The sequence below is a fragment of the Aptenodytes forsteri genome, unplaced genomic scaffold (genome assembly GCF_000699145.1).
Source record: "Aptenodytes forsteri isolate BGI_AS27 unplaced genomic scaffold, ASM69914v1 Scaffold550, whole genome shotgun sequence".
Lineage (NCBI taxonomy): Eukaryota > Metazoa > Chordata > Aves > Sphenisciformes > Spheniscidae > Aptenodytes > Aptenodytes forsteri.
In genome coordinates, this window is record NW_008795689.1 from 300210 (window position 1) to 317153 (window position 16944).

At 46.0% G+C, this 16944-nt stretch overlaps 1 protein-coding gene across 1 annotated transcript in view; it reads left to right on the forward strand.

Annotated features, from left to right (window-relative positions):
- TTC28 (tetratricopeptide repeat domain 28) overlaps positions 1–16944 on the forward strand; it is a 198292-nt gene that overhangs the window by 124234 nt on the left and 57114 nt on the right. The window lies entirely within an intron of this gene.

Below are 16944 nucleotides of genomic sequence, written 5' to 3' on the forward strand. Positions count from 1 at the left end.
TCAATACAACATCTCTGCAGTTGAGCCCTGGTTGTCATCAGCTCTTGTTTTCCCTGTGATACGGATGCTGCTGATTTGAACTCTGTTAGGGTGCATCCTATGTTGTGCCTTTTCCAGACAAGTAGTGAGCTAGCTCCCTGTCCCGAATGTTCATGTAAAATATGCTTTGTTTAAAAAGTAGTGAAAAGAAAAAGAATCCATGCAAACCTGAAAATACGACGTTGTGTAAAGTGTAGGGGTTGCTTGGACTGGATCTGATTTGCCTTGACCATTTACCAGTCAGCTCTCGAGGTGTTATGCTGGGCTCCCTGCCAAGCCAGGGAAGCGTGCTGCATGGACTGAAGAGTCTGTCCCAAGAGACTTTCTACTGAAAGTTCACTGTAAGGACAGAATCGTAATTTTAGTGCAAGTTACAGATATAAAAGCTATTCCCACCCCCCTCCAGTGGATTCCCCTCTACTGTGAATGGGAAAACGGAGGGCTTGTGGGTTGCATGGCAGGTGAAGGGAGTGGGTAGAGGCAGCAGGGCAGGTGTGAATTCATGTAAACGCAAGTAGTTTTGGGGAGATCTAAAAACTGGGGCAGATCTGTTTCCCGCTGATAAGTCATTGAAAAGATCCATTTGAATTAGCTAAGTGCTTAGTGAAGTTAAATATCGAGTAAGCCTTGGAGAGATGCATCTTTCAGTAGTTTGTGGAAGGACTGTGACTGGGGGAGGGACCTGCTAGACATTTTCATGATTATTTTACCAGCTGGAAAACCTCCTGAATCACTCCTGATTTCCTTGTTTCTGTTCATGCAGAACAGAAAAGCTGTTACTCATAATTGTTTTTATAGTTTTCTTGATTAGGGGTCCCTGTTCCTGCCAAGAGTCTTATCTGTGTAGCTGCTCCTCCTCCATGGTGTTTCTCTAAGCAGCAGATCCCCCTGTTGTGGGGAGGGGGCTGAAGGAAATAGCAGGAAACTCGCTGTGCTGGCGCGTGGCACGAGTGCAGCAGCCTGTGCGCCCCAGAGCCCCTGGGCTGGCCCGGGGACGCAAGTGCTGGTGCATTTCACTGACTGCAGGCCACTGATCTAAACGGATCCCAACGGTCGATCTGGGAGGAGTCCAGGGAATGAAGGCTAATCGTGATAGTTCTTAGTTTATGACACATCTGGGCACATAATTAACAGTTATTGACAACAAATGACTACTTGGTTTAGCAAGAAAGCTGAGCTTCTTGGATTTCCTGTAGGATGTAACCACAGGAAATTAATTTGGCGCTTTCTGATGACATCATCTTGACCACAGAGCTTCCTCTGAACAAAAAGCTGTTTTTCTTGGCCTCCTTTGCAGACATTTTTATAATGCAAATGTTATAAAGTTGCAGTAGTGCTGATGTGAATTCCACCAGAAGGGAATTTGGTGTGTGACTGTAATGAGGTAATTGTTTTACCTCCAACTGTACAGAGAATTGGCTTAGAAGGTAAAAAGTGCTCCTTTGTATGAGAGACTGCTACCCTCGGAGGGAGCATTGGGTTCTGAGGCTGCTGAAGCAAATGTTTGTACCAGGGGCTTCTGCTGGATTGCGTCGCCCATAAACCCAGGAGGAAGTTGCAGAGGGTCTGGCTGTAGCATTCGGATCTGTCCTCCTCCACGCAAGCCTTGAGAAGGGAGACTTTGTCAGCTGAGTGGTGAATCATATAAGCTGCTCAGATGGACTGAAGACTTTAAACGTTTTTCTCTCCCTGGCACAGCGAGTCTGTGTAGCTCCTGTTACAAGCACCGTATCATACCGAGCACAGTCCGTCTGTCCAGATAGGTCATCCACTCTTTGCAGTCACAATGTGGGGAAAAGTTCAGGCTGTTTTGTGTCACTTGTGCCCAGAGAGAGAATGGATCAGAAGTAGCTGGGATTTGGCGTACCTCTAGCATCTCCAAGAGAGACCTTGGGGTATTGAACATACATGTGGTTTTGGTCTACGCAGACGAGTAAGAAGACTGGTTCTTAGCAAGATGCTGTAATGGGCACCATGAAGTAGCCATCTCCAGGGACATTTCAGTGCTTTCCGTGATAGTTAAGTGATGGGTTGGATTTTTTGACCAGCTGCAGTGGCTGGTCAAGAAATTCAGATGAGCTAATTCTGTGAGATTGTTTCTGAAAGAATTAGCAGACTTAAAAGTACAGTTGACTCAGGAAACTAGAAATCATAAGGGACTCGATCTTTCTTTCCGTGCATTCTTTGGTTCCTGTGGAGCTTTGCAGATGGTCACTGTGGTCAGTAGGACACCATCCTAAAAAGGATGACAACAGAAGGGAGGTGCAGTAGTAGAGGGGAAGGTAGGCAGGACCATCTAGAAGGACAGTCGTCTCTCTTCTGATGGAGGTGAGTGCGGGAGTTCAGCTCTGAGATTGTTTAGATGCAGTTAAAGAGGAAATAACAGTGCAGCTTGGTAGTCTGTCATTTCTCTGTGAAGATGCTGCAGAGCAGATTTCAGCGTGGGCTGTCTTGGCCTGCTGCAGACCCTGGGAATGTACTCAAGTTGAGAATCCCGATGAAGTCTATGCTGCTGCTCTTACAACAATGTCTCCTGTATTAGCTGAAGTGAAGCTGATGTGGATATATCTATCCATGCTTCATCCATGCCACTGGTGGCATTGTGGGTGTCACTGAACTGTGTCTTTACGGCCCCTAGGTAGACAGCACAAAGTTTGACCATACCTTCCTAAGTGAGTGGGATGCTGCGCAGCTCATTTGAACACGGAGTGACCACAGGGACTGGTGGCTGGCAGGACCGTAGCTCTGTGCGTGTGTGCGCATTAGGGAGCTCATCTTTGGGCAGCTCCCTTAGCAGTGACTCCAACTAAGACCCACTTAATTTGTGCACAGAGGTGGAAATAAAACACTTAGGCTGGTGGGGCCCCTAGGTACAGGCTTGTCTTTTCCTTCCTTGTTCAGAGCCAGCTGCAGGCTGTTAGTTTAACCACTCCTGTCCTGAAATAATGGCAAGCTGTCCAGCACAGGGTTTAGTGCTTCTGAACAGGGATGAGAGGATCTGCTCCCTAAGCCAACTTGACTACGGTGGAGTGAAATGTTGACTTTGTTTCCTTGCTGCTTGAAGATGCACGGATAAAGAGTTACAGCCCTGTCCTACACCAGCAGTAGCCTCACGTTCTTTGACGTATTCCATACTTTCTGTTACTAAAATGTCAGTGCACGTTGTCTTTTGGTTAATGTGCTGAGGAAAATACGTACTGGTAGCTTGGACTGTTGCTCTTTTTTCCAGTTTTTACATAGTGCCCATGAAAGGTCTGAGAGTTTTACCAAGAGAGGTTCCCTAAACCAGCAGCCAAGGTACTCGTGATGTGCAGAAGGAAGAGTGATAGTGTTAAGAGGGAAGACTGGGGTTATATTATTTTACCTCATTGTCTTTTGCCTGTCACAGAATCTGGCTCTGATGAGCATCAAAAGCTTGCAGTCTGTGAGCTTTTCCTCAGAGAGGACTAAGGCCTGCAGTTATGCTAGTACAGGATTTCTGATAGAAGAGTTGTTTTTATGCCAGCCAACGGAGTTACCATAGGGAGGTCACCTCTGTCAGGTCAAAAACCACTCAAGATTAAATACGCAGGACAGGGCTCACCTGTGGCAATGTGGCTAAGTACTAATGACTGAAGGTATCTCCACTCAAAACAGGGAATAAATCAAACTGATGCTTTGTAGAGAGAGATGTTGGGGCAGAAGATCAGATTCAGTAATTATTTAAAGTCCAGATAGAAGATAAACTAATGAATTCCTATGTCTTCATATAAAAGTCTTTGTACGTGTGAGTAGGATGGAGCAGGGTTGCAAGGCAAGGTTTCACTTAAAGGATCAAGTTAACCTTTAGTATAACTTGCTGAGTTGAACTTGACACTGAACTTAAAAATCTGTGTCCTGTGATCACCTTCCAGGAAGAATAGGTGGTGAATTTAATCTCCTAGACTGCCTGTTACCTGATCAATGCAAGACATTATTACATCTTAAGAGTGGTACTACAAGGTCATTCGTCTTTCAAGAACCTAAGGATGCCAGAGAAGCCATGCCCTTCAAATCATAAATTGCAGAAGTTACAAGTTCCTTTTTCAAATTTGTTGGCCTGATTCCTTAATGGTAGGCTTCAAGGTGTGACGGCTAAATACTTGGTCTGACCCTCTCTTTGCTGCAAGAAACCAGCTGGGTGATCTCAAGGATAGAGTCAGGTGTTGGCTGTCATGCAGAGTTTTGGTTCATACGGGTCTGTGCCACTGCAGAGCAGAAGGAAGACCAGGAGCTCACTTCACTGCCTCAGGGCAAAAGCAGTTCATGTGTTGCCTCTGTTGGGGTTTATAAGGTAGCTAGTGCATGTTAGTTGTCTTGCAGTACAAATCTATCCGTTTTTAATAAAAGAGATGCAGAATGTTATGTCTGTGCTATATTTTTGAAGTAATTACTTCATTTTTAACATCAGGTAACCTGATCTTGTGAAGGCCATCAGGTAACCCATGCAGTGTGTGTTGATGCCACATCACGAGCTGTGATTTAGACAAGGGTAATGCAACTGATGAGCTATTCCAGGGTCAGAGGAAAGATTGGAGTAAAAAGTAAATGTGAAAGCTTCCGATGCCTGTAACGCTAGACTCCTGTGTCTCTACTCCTCTTTGTCTCTAGCTGCTCCGTGGGTGTGCAGAACTGTATTACGAATTCTGTAAGGCCATAGTGCCAAGGTAGAGCTAACGGTGGGTGATCTCTCAGGATGGGTCGGAGTGGCCCTTTTTGATGACCATTTGGAAGGACCTGTGTTCCTTCCAAAGCATTTCATTTGGAAAAGTACTACTTGAGGGAGTGTTTTGAAGTTGTGAGGACTGACAAGCAGAAATGGAAAGGGAAAGGAAAGCTGTGGAGCCCCTCCTCGGGTTCAATGTCCAAGCCCTCACATAGGCTGTGCTTGAATCCTGTCTTGCAGAGGCCACGGATACCGCAGGGACTCCGCAATGTAATAGCTCCCCTCTCTCCTGGGCCGTCAGACGCCTTCTATTACAGCCCCACATTCAAAAATAGCAGGGCAGTAAGGCAAAATCATAAACTAACCATAATAAAATTAATGCTTGTGTGAAAGTGCATTGCCAGCGCTGAGCTTTTGGGAAGGATGATGTTGCCAGAAAGCCACTGGGTGCTGGCAGCTCCTGTGTGTTGGCTGGCCAGCACGTTTGGAGCTGAACTGGGCCTTTCGTTGAAGATGCAGCATCCCTCTTCGCTAGGCGGGAATGAACAGAAAGCGTTGGGTGAGGAAGAGGATTGTTTGAGCCCCTGAACTCTCCCTGGAGCTGCGATGAAGATGCAGCTGAACGACTGGAGTCTGTTTCCTGCTGCCCTTTCCTCAGGGACTGTGACTGCGGGAAGCGTGGTGGGGCGCGGAGGAGAGCAGAGGACAGACTGATGGACTTTGTCAGTGCCAGCTTACCCCTCTGTTGACTCAGGATGCCCAACAGCTTGCAGCAATCATTCCTGGCCTGGTTTTGAAGGGATTTCCCCATACCTCCCCTGCAGAAGCAGCTATTTCTGGAATGAATAGGTGCAGAACTGGCTGGGGCTCAGTGCCCTCTTGTTACTGTCCATTTGTTTCTATGGCCACTGGCTGCTGCACTTGGATATCTCCACAACCATATGTGGCTCTGGGAATCATCTGCAGCAGGTGGATATGCTCAGTAACCAGACTGATGAACTGGATTTTACTTTCTCAAGATGGTTTTTTAAAATGATTGAATGTGTAAGGCAGAGTTCATGTTCGGTGCATCTTCAGCAGATTTTTTTCAGAAAGGTTGACTTATTTGCAGGAAAAGGGGATGATGAAGGTGATAATTAGAACTGGGTGGTTAAGTGGCATAGAAGAAGTTAAGCAGGCTTCCGTGGGTTTTCTGTGTCACATTGCTCTTGCATATCTATTAATGTTCTTGTGTGCTAGGGGAAACATCAGAATGCAGAAATTCCCATTATATAGAGAAACCATGGGCTTTTGAAGCACAGGAGAATCAAGAAGCCAGTTAGGTGCTATACTTTCTACTGCAGAGAGAGCACTGCCATGGAGCTGACTGCGATGAGAGGCCTCTGCTGGCATCAGAGGACTGTCACGATGGAAGGTTGTCAGGGATAACTGGCTGCTGTGCATCTCTGGAGGAGGGGTGTTAGTGAAATATGATTGCTGTGACAGACATAATCATTGCCTGGATTCAGTTGGTAATTTGCAGATTCTGCAACTGTCGGAACATACTTTGTGTGCAGCTCAGCCACTGGTGGTTACTTAGGTTTGCAATTCTAGTAGTTTTTCCCAGTCCCCTTTAAAGCATGCCTGAGCCAGCAGTGAAACACAGCATAAAGCTCCTACATTTTGTAAACTACAGCTACTTACTGTCAGGCTGTGCAAGTCAAAGATCAAATTTCACTTTCTTATTTCCAGAAGGAGATGCAGAAGGAAAGATAGATCATTCCTTTCTACTGAAATCTGTAAATTCTGTAAAGCCAAGGTTTTCTGCCCCTTCCTGAAGGGAAGGGGAAATGCTTTCCAGGTGTCTTTCCTGCCGTGCTTTGTCTGTACAAGCCACATCTTCAGTAAATAGCAAAGCTGTAAGTATTTAGCCTTTTGCCTGAACTCCTTGTGTGCATTATAGTACAGGGCAAAAGAATTTTTTTTTTCTTCATGTTCATTGCCAATCATTTTAGAAATATCTGTTCTGCTGAGTTAGATAAGGAAAAAGACTGGAACATAGTCTGAGTTAGAAGTGGCGTAACTGTCCTTCAGGAGCAACTCTGTCCTCATTCTTCATAAAATATGACCTGTGGGGCCCTCCGGTGTGCTCTGAACCTTGCCTGCAGTGCTCTAAGCTGCCCTGCTCTGGGATGGTTCTGCAAAGGCTGGGGTGCTGCCAATGCCGTAAACTGGTCACCCTTGGCACTGCAAGCCGAACGGCTCCAAGCAAATGTGTCGGGGTGGTATCAGTTCTGGCTCATACTTGAGCAAGGTGTGTGTGCCCCTAGCTGAACTTCTTTCTGAATGAATGGTACAAGAGCTTGTCTGAAATGTGGAGTGCCTCCCTGGCTGCCGGCCCACATCCCTTCCTGGCCCAGAATGATTTCTGTGTTTGGACTGTGCTGGCAGCCACAGGGCTCCTGCCAGAGGTGAAATTACAACTGTGTGCGCTTCAATTGCGAGGGTCCCTGTGCTTGCAGTTGTGCTGCAGATTTGGCTGAAAGCATGAATCTGTGCAACCCTTCCTCTCTGGAGAAACCATCATAGGGCACGTCAGCGTGGAGTGAGCTCATCAGAACATGTGCAGCTGATTAGTTGTGGGCAGATTCCCCTCCTGGTTACCTCGTCAGGCATCCAGAGTCCTTCCGTAGCTGTGTAGACTTCCCCCAGGTTCACACCGCTGCAGCCTGTCACTGAGGTGAAGCTGGAGTAGAGCTCACGCTCAATAGCAAGCACAGCTTTTGCTCACCTCAGTGCTAGTGCCTGACCTCGCAGCCGGGATGCGAGCAGCCTGCACGTTCCGGCACGTGGCTGCGCTGTGCCACGTCCTTGCAGTTAGTGGTGCTTCTCTGCTGTTGCGCAACTGTCATTGCAGTTCTCCCTGGAGCAAGCCAAGAGGTTTCATGGAGAGTTGCTCTTCCAGCTGTGATCAGCTTCCTTAGTCCCATTGCAGCTGCTTGGCCCCTGAGAGAGAGGAGCCTATGCATTGGATTTTTGGAGCATGCAGGGGTCTGTCTTTTCCCTCCAGGGCAGGTACAGCTGGCATCCTGGTATGTGCCAGGCCCCAGGAGACATCTGTGGCTGCTAAGGGTACAAGTGTTGAGCAGGAACTGTTCAGACTGTGTGATGAGGTTCTGGAAAAAATATTTTTCTGACTTGATATTGGTAACAGCGTCCATGGCTGTACCAAAAACCTGGACTAGCTAGCACAGAGCAAACAGAAGTGCACTCATCTCTGTACTGCCATGTACGTTCAGGAAGCAAAGAATGATATTTCTATGGTACGGAACGTTTTCTCAATTAATTTGTTGTTCTTCAGTGTCCATATTGCTTGTGATCAGTCCAGTGCATTTTTAACATAAATGTTCAGTTATGTGATGAACAGCTCTTAAGTATGAGCTGGGGCTGATTCAGACTCCGCTAATGAGTTACGTGGCACTTCTGTCTGTATAGCTATGTGATGTAGTGAACTGTTGACAAAAGTGTCTTGCTACATGTGGTACATCCTATATCTGTGTGGAGAAGGCCAGGAGAACAACTGGAAAAGAGCATAATCCACTAAAAAGGGGGTGTGGGGACAATAAAGCAGCCAGAAACATTGGCCCTTTGCTTCCAGAGAGGGTGGTGGACCTCCCTGTCCCTTACCTGTACAGGCTGGAGAGGTGTTGTGTAGAAGGTGGTGGAAGGCTGTTTGTCATTACTGATTTAGTCCTTGCAGTCACATCTGAGCTGTCTGGCTTCTGTGCTGTGGCAGTACACCGTGCTGTGCCTTCTCTTGGCTTGGCATGGTTCAGGCCATCCTGGGAGGCTTCATGAGATACCAGCTCATTGAAGACCGGCTAGAGTCCTATAGCCCATCTTTCTTGCATGTCTTGTGGGATGGGCTGGTCTGTTACTACCCCATTCCACTTCCCAGTCACAGCCCAAGCATAATGTGAATGAAACTTTGTATGTGTGATTTTTTTTTTTTTCTTCTTCTTACAACTGTTGATAGTTTTTAAGAGAATTTGAGAAATGTATGCAGTGAGTTAAAGACTATTCTGGTTAGCTAACATGTGCTTGCAAAACCTCATTTAAATTAGGGTCTGATTTCTGTAGCACATCTTTGGGAAAATAGAAAGCACACCCAGACTTTCCATACTGCATAGTGAAACAGGCTCTTTCTGTGTCTGCCTGTTCTTTCTGAGCTGTATCTTAACCGCTGCCAAGAAACCCCTTCTGTTTACCCTTCTGCTCATGTATTGTTAGTTACTTGGGTGCACAGCAGTGGGCTGGGTGCAGCTCCTATTCTATGCAGAATTTAGCTTTGCATGGTATCATTCATAGCAGTGATCCTTTTCCATTGCATTCAAGTGGCTTTCAGGTGTTTTAAAATACAATTTCTCATAGGGCCAGCTTTGTCTCTTTCTCACTGGAAGTCATGAAGTGATCATCACCTGGTCACTTGCTTCCTCGTTTGTGCTTCATTATCATCAGTCTCAGATGGAGTGCTAAGAATCAAATTCATTCATTAACTGCAGCTTGAGGGACCCCACAGCAGTTTCTCTGCCCGTGGTATTTGTGTGGGACAGCCATATGAAGAGATGATCTGTCCCTGGAGCTGCCAAATTTTTCGGAAAGGAAAAATCTGAAAATCTTATAACTGCAGTTATCTTGTTAGGTTTGCAAACAGTCTGGAAAATGAGGACAGGATATAAATACCTCACAAATGAGAACTGGAAAGAGTCTTCAGGCTAAAGCAATTTGTCATGCATGAAAACATTGACTAAGATGTCAGAAACAGGCTGTGGAGGCGAAAGTAGGAAAGTAGTACTTGCTGCAGTAAGCGACAGCTTTGCAGCAAAGGAGCAGAGAAGGTATTTGTTTCTCTGCTTTTCTATTTTCTGTCCCTTTTCCTCTTCTGTAGTGAAGCCACTGCTTCAAAATAATTTATTACGTAGTCCTCTGCCAGATGTAGATTATCTGCTGCCTGTAGCAACATGAACAGGAAGGACTAAGAAGAGAATATACCTTATTCCTTAGCTTTATCACATCTGACTGGAGTTCCAGAAGTAAGGAACAGGCCGAGGAGGCTTTGCTAATTGATAGTCTATATTAGTGGCTAATGCAGCCACTGCTAATAGAAGTGCAGGAATGACAGGCTTAGGGTGTGACCACTGCTACTATATTAAACAGCAAATAGCGTTCACTTCTTGAGCTTTTTCAAGAGGAGAGATTGGAAATGACGTGAGAGCTTTTGTTAAGAAATAAGTGTCTCTGTTACTGATACCACAGGAACATCAAGAGACTACAGCCCGTTGCATAAGCACTGTGCATACATATTGCACAGATGGTAACTTTGCAGGAGTGTTCTCCTATTCTTGTGTTAAAAAAAACCCAGTATCTTATCAAAAAGGTCAAGCGGCGAGAAGATAAATGGGTGACTGTGGTGCATCTATATTCATAAACATTTTTAGTGCATGGGATTACCTCTTCACTCTTGTTTCTCCATTATGCCTTCTGTTTTTCTCTGGGGTTCTTTTAGGGGATCTTTTGAGTCCTGGAGGTACTTTCAAGAAATTGAAACAAGCTGGTTTTTGATTCAGCCTCTGCGTGAGAAACAGCTTTCCAAATCCCATGACACTTTACACAGGATTTACAAACAACAGAATGGTTGATCAGGCTGCTAACCACTCAAGCAAAAGACTGCTCCCAATCCCTGCTCTCCAAAGAGATGAGAAACCAGCATCAGTTTCTAGGAACTCAGTGGAAAATTAACCGCAGAAACCAGAAACTGGTAAAAAGATCAGGCCCTTGCAGTTCATGGACTGGATACTTGCAGAAAGAAAGGGTCACTTTTTCTTTGAAAGTTGTTGTCTAATCTGAGCCCTTGCACGAAGCCTAGCATCACAGAGCCTTCTTGCTGATCTCAAGCTGGTTTTAATATGTATTTTCATTATTACTGGGGGGGAAGCTGCCAAGAGTCACTCACTGCCCAGTGTGCAGCTTCAGCCCTCCATCTCCCAGTACTGTGCTGTCAGAAACGGGTAAGGTCCAGATGCACCATTGGCTGGGCTGGCAGAAGTTTCCCGACTGGTGGCTGAGGTGGTGGAGGGGCCCAGCAGGATTTCCAGGGATCAGACAGGAGGCTGAGCTGAAGGAGGAGGGGGCTCCACAGGACATCCCAGCACGGGTGCCCGATTGTTACTATGTTGAGACTAACTGTGGTTTGAGTGGTTTTGTTTGTTTTATAAGACATACGCCCTTTGCACTGAAAGCAGCGTTGTCATCTTCAGGTCTGCGCAGGACCGAAGAGTTTGCGTGCTTTACCAGGAGACCGGTGCTAATACTTTCCCGGCTTTTTGAGGAGGCGTTTGCAGATCCTGGTCCGTGTCTTCCAGAATCATTGCTGATTTTGTACTAGACTTGAGGGTGATCTGATTTATAGAACTGAAACCTGAATACTGGCCGCTTGCTAGGAGGACCTGGCTGAGCAGATCAGGGTAGCACAGGTGTGCTGAATCCCTCTGTGGAGGGCTGCTGAAGAAGGGATGTGAAGCAGCCAGTACAGAGTTAGGTGAGAGTGGGGCAGATTGGTTTTCGAGATTTCCTAATAAGACAGAAGCTTTATTTTTACCCCTACTGCCCTTGAAGTCTCAGGTTCTGCAGGTGTTGTGATTTCAGCTTAATGAGAACTTGTGAGAGATTTGACTCAGTCTGCAGAATGTCTTCCTGGACACTTTTTGCAGTGTTGTTCAATTCACTAAAGTTCAGTCTTTGTCTGGCCCAGATGTTTGGCTCTGTTGGGCGTACAAAGTTACAGACATACACTTTCCAGTTCATACTGTTCCCATGTATACTTATACTTCAAACAGCTGGTCTTTGAGGCGTCTCTGATTAACCACTGGGACTCAAAAATCTGACCTGTGATGTAGGTATACGTTGAAACCCTCATTAAAAAGTGCGGTGCTGTCCTTAGCCTCATTGATTTCAGCCTCTTGTTGCAGACGGTAGCCTTGCTTCATTAGGGATCTGGGGCAAACTCCCTCATATCCTGGAGGAAGGCTTGCTTTCTTGGAGGAAGGCCGAGTACCAGCTGCTAGGAAAACACTCGCCATGTGACTTCATTTGAGAATTCTGGGTCTTCTAGGGCACTAGTGCTGCATTACGTCTTAGACTGAATTACCTGCGTGGCTGAGAGAGTGAGTTCAGTGATGTGAGCAACCGTAGTGCTTGAGCATCAAGTAGTTGGATTTGTATAAGAGAGCATAAATTCTTTGCCTTTCTCTTCTGTCTTTAGCAGCTCTTTTTAGAGAAAGTTAGCTTGACTGGATTCATACAGGTTTGTCCGGTTCAAATGTGATAGGATTAAGCAGAACGAAGGGAAATCTGACCAGTGCAGGAAATTTGGGAATGCGCTAAAAGGCCATATGCTTTGTTTTGTTTGGACTTGTGACTCAAAAGGGAAATGTAATACTTCCTGAGGATCTCCTTTAAATGTCCCCACTTGACCTCCACAGCACACGGATTTTAGCTGAAAGAAATGCAGTCTTCTGGTTTTACTTACCTCTCACAGTATCTGCAAAACCTAGCACTCTACTGAGGCCTGTACCCGATTGCAGTAAAAGAAATGAAGCAGAAAACTTGTGTAAGAGCCACGACTCGGGGAGCAGCGCTCTTTGGGTTTTCAGAAGGCCCACCTCAGCCAAGGCTTTCCTGTATTGAGTTTCCAGTGAAGTGGTATCCAGCTTTATGAGCAAGAGTAGTGTTAGGATTGGCACAGGTCAGCACGCCACTGTAGGAGTCGGAGATTTCTTTGCCTGCACAAAGAGCTTCTCTGGGTTCTGTGAGATCCAAGTTTGTAACGTGCTGACTTACTCTTCCAGGACTGACTTTGACCAGGGCATGAATCACTCCTCAGTGTTACCATCTCAGAGAAGCTTGTGGTTTTAAATGAGGGCTTCTTTTCTTACATCATCACTAAAAATGTCAAGTCAGCCATCCTCCTTAAAGTGATTTCACACAGGAGGCTTTTAGACTATGTCCAGAAAGCTACCAAATTTTGGCTAATTGGGATAAAGATATGCGAGCCCCAGGTGATGCTTAGACTTGACACTGAGGTCTACTTTGTAGTGTTCCTCGGCTGGTGTATTTTGTGTGACTTCCTTTTCTTTGTGGAATGAGAATTCAGTGCTGCAGAGCCTGCCCCAGAAAAGAAGCGCGCTCCTCCTGGGTGCCCAGCCTTCGCACAGCGAGTGGTGGTGCGCCAGCTCGCACAGTGAACCTGAACAGCAGTAGTTACAAAGTTCCTTCCAGATATTCAGATACTAGTGCTTCTGTTCCATGGCTTTGGCTTCTTTGGGGTCTACTTTTTGGTAGTTTCTATGTAAAAGACTGAGACCTACAAATAAGTTGGATTTGACAGGGATATTGATTCCAGTGTATTTTTTTTTTCCCCAGGAAATAATTACCTAAAAGCAAATTCATTCCTTCTTTCTGTGTACAGGTAATGTACAGGAGGAGAATATTGCCTGCTGCTTCCTTTCTTATTTTCAGAAGCATGCCACACAAAGGAAAAAGCTGGATGTGGTACTGGCACATCAGCCTTGCCTTTGAGGGAGGAGGGAAGGGCAACTTTGAATGTTGATGGGGCATCTACTGTACTTGGGTGTGAAACTTTCATTAGTACATAAATCAGTAGATCTCCAAGGTTAGTTGTGGAATACCAGTGGATTCTGAGGAAATGATAAAGGGGCTTAATAGAAGATAAAGTGCAATTTACAGCCACTGGATCATTTTGGTAGGTCCTGAAAGTACTCATCCCCTGCTATGCTACTGTCCTGCCTGTGTGCACAGCAGTTACGTAGTCCATACCTATAAAACAAACAGAGCTTACATGCTTACATACAGAAAGAGCTTAAATGCTTACACGGTGTTGCATTACTGTAAGCTAACCTCTGTACTTCCTACACAGAAAAGTTACACTGATGTAAGATATGGTGAGATTTTACTTTTTATGGTGAAGCCAGCAGAACTCATCCTCTTAATGCTTTCAGACGTATTCAGTATTTTTTTGCGTGTGTGTGTGCAGAAACAATCTGTTGAAGCTGCCTTCCCCTCACCTCCCCCAAAATAAACTCAATGAACCACGAAACCTTTGCTTGCATTCAAGAGCAATAGTGTGCATATGAGGAGGTATGCTGGTTCTTGAAAAGAGGTACTGCTGACTGTCCTGAGTACAGATGTTATGAGTATGCATGGCTGATCTTTTGGATACAGCTTCAGTGCATCATGTAGGATCAGGCACTGCTGTTACCTCACACCCAGAGGGAGAATGGAAGTGGAGAGTAACAGCATCTGCATCGTGTAGGATCAGGGAGAATGGAAGTGGAGAGTAACAGCATGCAAGAGCATGCTGCAGTCAGGCCTTTGAATTTCACAAATGCTTAGTCCATGCCGGTTATTTCCCCACCTTGGCTGTGAAAGCTCAATCTCTGACCAATCCTAATTGGTGTCTGTGTTTGGGGATTAAGGCTACCTTATAGTGAGATACCAGGTATAGTGAGATACCAGGCAGAGCATTTTGACCTTGCCCATTGTAGAATTATTATACAGTGTTTTCATTTAAGGAGGCTGTGCAATCAGTTAAAGAATTGTTTAAATGTAACATAATTGGGAAATGACCATTCTCTGGCAAGGGTGAAGTATCTAAGAAACCCATCTCTCCAAGTCACCAGGTCCCTATTAGTTGTCATTCTGTGATACACATCTGCTTAACATCAGCCTCTACCTTATTCAGCTGAAAAACCTTGCTGTTGCTCCCAAGAAAAAGATAGCAATTAGAAACCTTTTTCAGAACTCCCTTCTGTGCCTCAGCTCAGTGGCAGAAGAATCTGCTTTCTATTAAAGTGATAAATTGCATAATTGGAGGTGTAAGCAATCTCGACTGTAAAATTTGTCTTTGTCAGATATATAAAGCATTGATTTTCTTTGTTTGCTGACGCAAAACCTGACCAGTATGAAGCTGTAGTCTCCCATCACCCTGCTACCAAGCAGAGGTTTGTGCTAGCACAGCTGGAGTCTGTTTCACATGTGCAGCTAGTGTCAACCTTGTACTTTCACTGCAACATTTTGACTCTTACGCCTGTGCATATGGGACTACCCCTACCCTGCTGGCCCAATGTATGAGCCACTTAGAGTTCCCGGTGGATCCTATTATGTGGAGGATTTTATTAAGTATACAGTGATTAATTTATCTTCTGGAATCCTATTACTAACCCCCTGAAGTGAGTCATTGGTGTCCCCCAGCAGATGTAATCACCAAATTGTTCCTAAACACTGCTTTAATGTCAAGCTCCACAGTCTTTCCACTGATTGCCCCCACGAGCACATAGAGAGTACTGATATTTATCTTGCTGGAGAAGAGATGCTGCAGGCAACCAGCCCCGGGGAGGCCAGAAGTGCCATAGGCTCTGCTCATGCAGACTCCAAGATGATTGAGAAGTGCTTCTCTTGGAGCACTTGGATCAGTTAAATGTGGAAGCTGCTGCAGAATAAAACACATGGGGAGTGTTGGTGTGAAAGCCATGGCAGAGGGTTAGAGGTGGCTCTCCTGCCTTTGTTTAGCTGTCTGTATGAGCAACAGCCTAGCCTCTGGAAACAGCCCGATCTTTCTAACCAAGTCAGCCCTTTACCCTTCATTTTCCAGTTCTCTTTTTGTCTCCTCCTACTTATTTTTCTTTTCTGCTTCTCTTATCCTCCTCCCACATCCTGCTTTGGACGATCCGGCCCTGGGCACTCAGACGTGTAAGCCAAGTCTTTTTGCATGCCCTGAGAACGGTTGCCAAGCTTGTACCCTTCATTCTAGGTCTTTCCTGTGAGCCTGGAAATGTTGGTTGGGCAAAGAGATTAGGAGCCCTGAGAACAAACATTTCCAGCCACACAAATTTCACTTCCTGTGATCCGCTTCCCAGTCTAGCAGACCTCCTAAAGATTTCTTCCCATGTACAGTATGAGCAGTCTCTGCATCTGGCAAGTTTCTCTTGTGCACAGAGAGTCTGAGATCTGCTGCTTTCCATTTATGCCTCTTTTCCCTAGCCATAGCCCATTAACATCATATGAGTCTCTGTCTAGATGGCTCTTTGCCATAGCTCATCTTATTCAGCAATCTGCATGCATAAATGTCCACTTTTTTTTTTTTTTTTTTTTAGCAGCCCCAGGAGACACCGGTTTTCACTGACTCCTTGTTTTCCAGAAAGACATTTCCATTCTCTTCCTGGTTATATCAGAAGTGCTGCTGGTGGTGGTGGCCTGTCTTGCAGAATTAATTGAGGCTGCTGAATCAGTTCTGCTGATTGCGTTGTGCTGGGTTTTAACTTTGCCCAAAATGGCCTACTGGTTTGTTCCGTGCAGCAGTGAGTGTGTTGTTCATCAGCAAAACAAAGGGAGCTCCGATGCACCCTGAAGCCTGTAATGGGCCCCACGCAGTGTTTTGGTCTGGGCTTGTGCAAGACGTCTGCATGTATCTCTTTTTTTCCTTTTTTCCCTAGTGAGATTGCAAATGACTCAATACTATGTATATATTAATCTTCATGAAGATCTGTGTAAAATGGATTAAAATTCAGAGCAAAAATTTTCACGTTGGTTTTGTAGCAGCCCCAAAACAGGCCCCCTCAGACCCTCTTTTAGATAAGAGCGTTTCCTCACTGGTGTCAGCCAAAAAGTTACTTCACTGCACTGCTCGAGAGCCCGTCGAGCACCAAACTGCCCTGACGCCACAGCGAATCTGACCAAGATGGAGCAGGGCCTCCTCCCAGCTCTACCTGCTGCCACATGCGCGGAGGCAGCTGGTCCTGCCTGCGCAGCCTTGGCCGGTTGCGGCAGCACCGAGGAGGGGCTGGGACCTCTGCCAGTGCCAGCCCTCCAGGAGCAAGGAGCTGCGGCCCTCTTGGCCAGCAGCTGCGCTTGGTAGGTTCAGGTCCCTTCCCGAGGCGTCACTGTCCTGTTGGGCGGCCGGCTGGATGCCAGGTCTAGCTGGTGATGTGGAGTTTTCCAACGGGAGGAGAAGTTGCGAGAGGTAGGAGTGAAGGTGGCAGTGCTCTGCAGGGTGTCCTGCAGAGGCAATTTTTGGAGTGAATGTGGCTTTGGTTCCTGATACTCTTGAGCCAAGTGCCTGAGCCTGAAGAAGAGCCCATCCTTTCCGCCTTGCCATCCTGCAGGAA